Source organism: Gavialis gangeticus, unplaced genomic scaffold (genome assembly GCF_001723915.1).
Source record: "Gavialis gangeticus isolate Ggan-Ray unplaced genomic scaffold, GavGan_comp1, whole genome shotgun sequence".
Lineage (NCBI taxonomy): Eukaryota > Metazoa > Chordata > Crocodylia > Gavialidae > Gavialis > Gavialis gangeticus.
This window is the reverse complement of record NW_017728997.1, coordinates 50,779,666-50,785,831: the sequence shown is the minus strand read 5'-3', so window position 1 is coordinate 50,785,831 and position 6,166 is coordinate 50,779,666. Positions and strand designations below refer to the sequence as shown.

At 50.0% G+C, this 6,166-nt stretch overlaps 1 protein-coding gene across 4 annotated transcripts in view; it reads right to left on the bottom strand.

The window, feature by feature from the left end:
- Positions 1 to 6,166, bottom strand: part of CACNA2D2 (calcium voltage-gated channel auxiliary subunit alpha2delta 2) — a 900,071-nt gene that overhangs the window by 220,823 nt on the left and 673,082 nt on the right. The gene's annotated exons all lie outside the window — the stretch shown is intronic.

Genomic DNA, 6,166 nt, shown 5'->3' with positions numbered 1-6,166 from the left:
AGGGCTGCATCAGGCTGTTCCTGGAGGGGGCTGGACCGAACTGTGCTTGGGGCAGGTGGCAGCAGCACTAGGAGGGGGCTGGGGGTGGGGCTGCAGCCACTCCAAAGTTTGCTGTAGCCCTGCTCCCAGTGCTACTGCCACCTTCCTGGAGTGTAGCCTGGCCCAGCCCCCACCGCCCTGTGCAGATTCAGGGGCATACACTGTCTATGCCTTCCCAGGATGTGCGCAGCAGCAGGAGCTGCCCCCTCCCCCCTCCCCACGCCCCCCAAATGATTGCAGCTCTGTCCTGCACCTGCCCTGCCCCAGCTGGGTAGTGCCTACGCTAACCCCACTCCCTTCCTCACTGCAGGGGCCTTGATCTGCCCCGCCCCATGCCTCTTCCCTCTCCTCCCCTTCCACCACAACAGACTTACCAGCCAGACACTGCTCTTCAAGCTCCTGAGCTTCGTATTGGAAATCAGATTGGTATCGGCCAATATGCCTCTTTAAAAATCGGCTATCGGTATCAGCCCCAAAAATCTCTGTTGGTGCACCCCTACTGAGAACCACTCTTCTAGTGTCATTTGCTTATTTATACTCTGAGCAGGAGTCACATTGATCTTCCCCCAAGCAGGTCATGCTGGGTGGTGCCCACACCCCTCACATACCCCTCACAGCCCTCCATACAGGTACCACCTCCCTCTGTTCCTACCTGAGTCAATCTGCAAGCACCTAGTAGGAACCTTCTCTCCTCCCTCTGAATGCTGACAGTGTCCAAACACATTGAGCTCTCTCAGCTTCTAACTCAGGACACCCTACTGGAAAGCTCCTGACATAGTGCATATTCTCCTGCCGCTCCCAATGCTTTTGCTCCTTAAGATGCAATCTTCTTCCCCAAGGACATTCTCAATCTCACCATCCATCTCCCTACCCTAACACGTCCCTCCCTCACCCCCTCCAAGCCTCATCCCTTTCCAGCCATTGTTTCTCTGAACTGTCCGAGGGTAAGCTAATTTCCACTTGGATTTTGCTCTACAGCTGAGTATGGTGATATATGTGGCTCTGGCAGGGCATCCGCGACTGTGCCATGTGAAGAGCAGGGGGTTGGAAATCATGAATATTTCATCCTGCTCACCCACCCTTCACTCTGCTCCCTCCCTCCTCCCCCCAATCTCATGATTTGCTTCATTAGCTGCTCGGCCTGTGCTAGCTGGGTAATAAAACTAATTGCAATTTCTAATCCACTGATGCCAATGCAATAAAATTGTTCCACCAATGTGGTTCTGTGTGTGTACATGCTGGTAACAAGTCTGTATATCAGCGCTTGATGGAAAGCATAGTTAGAAATGGCACTGGGAGTTGGACTCCAATCACAGGCTAGACAGCTATTTGTGAGCCCTCAACACATCTGATGAGAGACTCTTGGAGGAGCCTGTGATTGTGTCTGCCTGTATGCACACATATTTGTACCACACATGAGACTCCCAAATCTGGGAAACGTCTGCGTTTCTTGTTCATTGTTCTCAAGGAAGGGAAAGCAAGGGAATTCCCTGAGCGCACACATAAAATTACAGCGGGGTTTAATCAGGACCCACAGATCTAATGCATGAACTTCCCCTACCTGCAGTACAGGATGAACATACCTTGCTTGGTGCTGATGCCAGCTCACTAATTTCTACTGAGGAGCAGTCACTAGAGGGAGACACAGGCCCATGGTCTTCCAGTGCATACATAGCAGAGGGCCTGAGTGGGGTGGGATGCAACCTAGGTTCAGTCATTGTGTGACCTTCATAGTGCACATGGTGCCGTGCCCATTTGTACTGCACATTTTTATTCTGTCTGCCTTTCTGTCTACATCCATGCTGCCAGGGGCAGATCCACGATTTTCCAAAGTGGGGTGTGGGACCAGCAACCCACAGTGCAAAGGTGGCTGCACCCCATGCTCCCAGGCTCTTCTGCTTCAATCAGCACATGCACATCATGCCATGGGAGCCTCTGGTGACTTTTCTAAAGCCCCTAAAGCAGACAGAAATCCTCCCTCCTTTCCCCTTCCTACTCAGAAGCATGCTTCTCTTCCTCCTCTTCCCCCTCTCCCCAGCCTGACTGCTGTTGCTGCTTTCTTCACTGTTTTGGGACAGGAAGCTCCAGAGTAAGCCAAGTAGAACAAGTGTTGGGCTCATCTGGAGAAGGGGACAGTGGCAATAGGGCAAATAGAGAGTAGTTCCCAGAACCCAGCCTGGTCCTACAGCAGATGCAGGGAAAGGGGGTACTCATCCATCCCTGCTGCCATTGCCTACTCTGTTGAGCCAAGCCCCTGCACAGCAGGAAGTAATGGCTCTGGTGCTTCACCTGGGACAGTGGGGAAAGGAAGGTGAGGGTTCAGGGGAAGGGCCAGGGAGGAGATGTGCCTTTAAGCAGGAGGCAGAAGGGAGGGAGGATTTTCACCTGCTTTAGAGACTTTAAAACATCTCAAGAGGCTCCCATGGTGCAATCCAATCCCAAAGGGGGGTGCAGCTGTGCCACTGCACCCCCATGGATCCACCTCTGTCTGCTGCTAATTGTCTCTGCAGTGTGGTTGCCTCTAGCCATCCCCATGAGGCCTCTTCCTGTTCATGGGCAGTAAGTTCATCTACAGTAGAGAGGTATGCAGTGTATTGCTGTGCTGTGGTTACCACCAAAACAGGCAATGGGAAGACAAAGATGAGAGAACCACAAAGCTTTGATTCAGGACTCCTGCTGGGCTCAGGTGATAAGCATTCAAGGGAATTGCCACTGCTGGGTTGCAGGACTTGGTAAGCAAAAACCAGAGTGGCTGGGTGCTGTTCTGTGGCCAGGTTCCATTCCTGGATGCTGGAATGAGCTCAGAAAGCTAGACTTCACTATGAAAAGAACATGCAAAGGGTGGATTTAGAACCAGACACGCTCCTGCTCTGGTCTGGCTCCAGTTGAGGATCTGAGGCATCATGGCAAGTCCCTCTCATTCTTAGACAATGCCCATGGCTTCTCTCATGGAATATAAAACAACCAAAGCAGTGAGCCAGTTCAGAGTTGGACAACCTTGTCTTCTGGGCAGGAAGGGGCCTTGGTGGGAAGGCCTTCCCACACCGAACCAGTGTGGCTGTCATCTTCTTTAAGCTAGCTCAGGGAGCCGTGTTACAGGGGCTCGTCCCTCCTCACTCACTATCCAGGAGGGAATCCTACTAGGCACCAGTATAAAACTCTCAAAGCACAGACCCCTAAGTTAGAGCCTAAGTAAATTCACGTTAATCCCTATGAGAACTGCAGACCTTGCTCCTGGACTAGTTACATGATGTCAGCTTTCCCAGGCTATTTCCAGATCCAGCTCTCCTGGCTACTGCTTATATCTGCCAACTTCAGGCAGCTGAGCTGCAAGGAACATTTCTCACTTAAGCTGATTCAGTATAATACACCTCTAGGTACTGTCAACAGCATTAGGAACCAGCACCCATTTGCAACCACACCATTTCTCCTGCTGCTTTGTAAAATGCCATGGACTCACTGACAAAGATGCTTGCTCATCATTATGGGGCCTAAGCCAGGCTTCTCATCTCTCTAGGCATGGGGGTGCCACAGTCTCCTTTGTGCTGTGTCCCATCACACTGAGATCATGGGTTCTTGGAAGATGTTGCTTCCCATTACCTCAGGCTGACTTGGTCTGTACCTACCATAAGGACACAGGAGCTAGCATACTAGCTCAAACCCAGGTACAGTCTAAGTCTGGTGTCTTGACAATGGCTAGACTAGATGCCGCAGAGGAAAAATGCAAGAAACTGCACACTGAAAAACTGTGGCATATCCTCTCCACAGAGGAAATGATTGCCTAGAGGTGAGATCAATCTCATGTCTCCCAGTGAAAAGGCAGGTCCAGCTGCTCCTGGTAGCAGTAGCGGTAGCAGCAGTCTCTTTGGGAGCTAATGAGAATGAATGAGGTTGCTTTGCAGCACTGAGCCATACAGGGACCAGGCACTAATTGGGCTCTGGACAGGCAGCTGTGCTAAGAGGTTCTGAAAACATCCAGAACATATCTCCTCCCTCCCCAGATGGTGAGCTTCTTGGCAATGTTTAAAGAGTCCTGATGTGGCAGGTCTGAAAGGGCAAGCACTTGCCCGCCTTGATGCAACCTATGGTAGGTGCAGACACACTGCCTGTGAGGCTGGTTAATGCTTGATAACCAATGGATCTTGTCGTCCCAATGGGCCTGACTGGGATCATACCCTTGTGTGTACACACACACACACACACACACACACACACACACACACACACACACTCCTTAGCTTCCTGATCTACACACACACACAGACACACACACACACTCCTTAGCTTCCTGATCTACACACACACACAGACACACACACACATGCCCCCTTAGCTTCCTGATCTACCCCTACAGCACAGGGACCAGTGAAGCTTGAATAGACAATGTGTGAGAGCTCCCCATCTCAAGGCACTCACAACAAGTATTGCAGCCAAGCAGCCCTGACATCATTTCTAGCCACGAGTATAGTTAGGTCTGTATGATTTTGCCACAATAACTTTAGTGCAGTACTGTTGGAAAAATTCATAAAGAGAGCTAACCAGTAACCTCCTGGCTGTTTCCCTGCTGTGGATCGCTGCCTTGTGGGAGCTGTCATGTAGAGGGTTAATGCTCCATATTTTCTGATATGTCAGCACCTCTGATTCAACTTTATCTCCCATGATCCTAATTGTTCTGCTCACTAAGTGGCTGAGTGCCTCAGTAGAGTCATGGAGTTTCTTAAAATGAATCTTTTCAGCTTGCCATGACAAAACCATAGCCGTAACTATAGGGACTGCAGTGCCAATGACTCATTTAATGCCCTTCCTTGACTTTGATGGTGGCCAACACCTGTACCTGTACCATGTACCTAACTGTGCTATTGTGATTCCTAAGGAGAACTGAGAGCACCTGGAGGTGCCAAGAGGCAGTAAAGGTGATCAAGGTTCTGTGAAAATGGGATGACATGCTTCCCTTTCCAGTACCTGAAACTAGTATGCTCAGTTCCATAGCAGAGAACAGAAGGTGGCTCTGTTTGCTGCCTCCTTGATTTCCCACTCCTTGCAATTCAGGCCACCTTTTGTCCAACAACAATGGGACAGGACAGACTGGGGCTGCTGGATCCTTCTCTTGTACCCATGACCACAGTCCTATCCCTACCCAGTCTCCTAAGAAGCAAGCTACAGGAAGACTGCAGTGGCCTCTGAAGAATTCAGGCTAACGGTAAAAGATTTTAAAGATTGAGGAAGTGTGCCTGGGATAAGGGTAGAACAGATACAGCAGCATTATGATAGGGAAGGCTTTAGGGCCCATGCATGGTGAACTCAATATGGACATGGAAAAAAATGATTCCTCCACTGTTTGAATGTGAATAGCAATGCAACATCCATTAACCAATCACAAACTGTCATGCCAGAAAGGGAACAACTTCCCACCAAGGAACCATCCATCATTATCAGCATGGGGAGAAACTCCCCATGATGAAGTATGTGGCTTTAGGGGGAAAGATAGACAGATGCCATGGAGTCTCCCAAGGACCAACCCTCCCATCACAACAGTAACAGAGGCAACACAGTGTCCCAGGCATGGCAACCTGATGTCTTTAGTGTCTAAGAGTCCAAACTACATTTGGGTGCTGACCTGCAGTGTCCAGAGGCAGATAGGATCTCTGTTAGTCTTTATTGAGGTTGGATCCAGGCTCTTTTGAAGCCCCTGTTCCCTCATGGTAACATGCATTTGTTCTTTGACCAGAGGCTTTGCAGAGGCAAGGCGCTTACTACATTTTCCGCAGGCCGTGCCATAGAATTGCATTTATGAAAAATTTGTGCAGTTGCTCAAAACCTTTGCATTCACATCAGCCTGTTGAGCCCCCAGGCCCCAAACTACTGTAGTTACAAGCTGGTGGTTGTTTATCATAAGTCAATAGCTCCAGTGAGAAAATAATCAAGGGAGAAAGATAACACAAAAGCGGGGGAGGAAAGCACTAGAAGCAGCATCTTGTTTCCTCCCTCAAGATCTTTATATGAAGATTGGGTGGCCTTGTCTAAAAGATACACTCTAGCGCAACCTCCGATTTCTTTGCCTCTGTCTTCCTAAGTAGGGACCAGAACAGCCACCTCCCTGCTGGGCCCCCCTCGGGCCCCAGGGGAG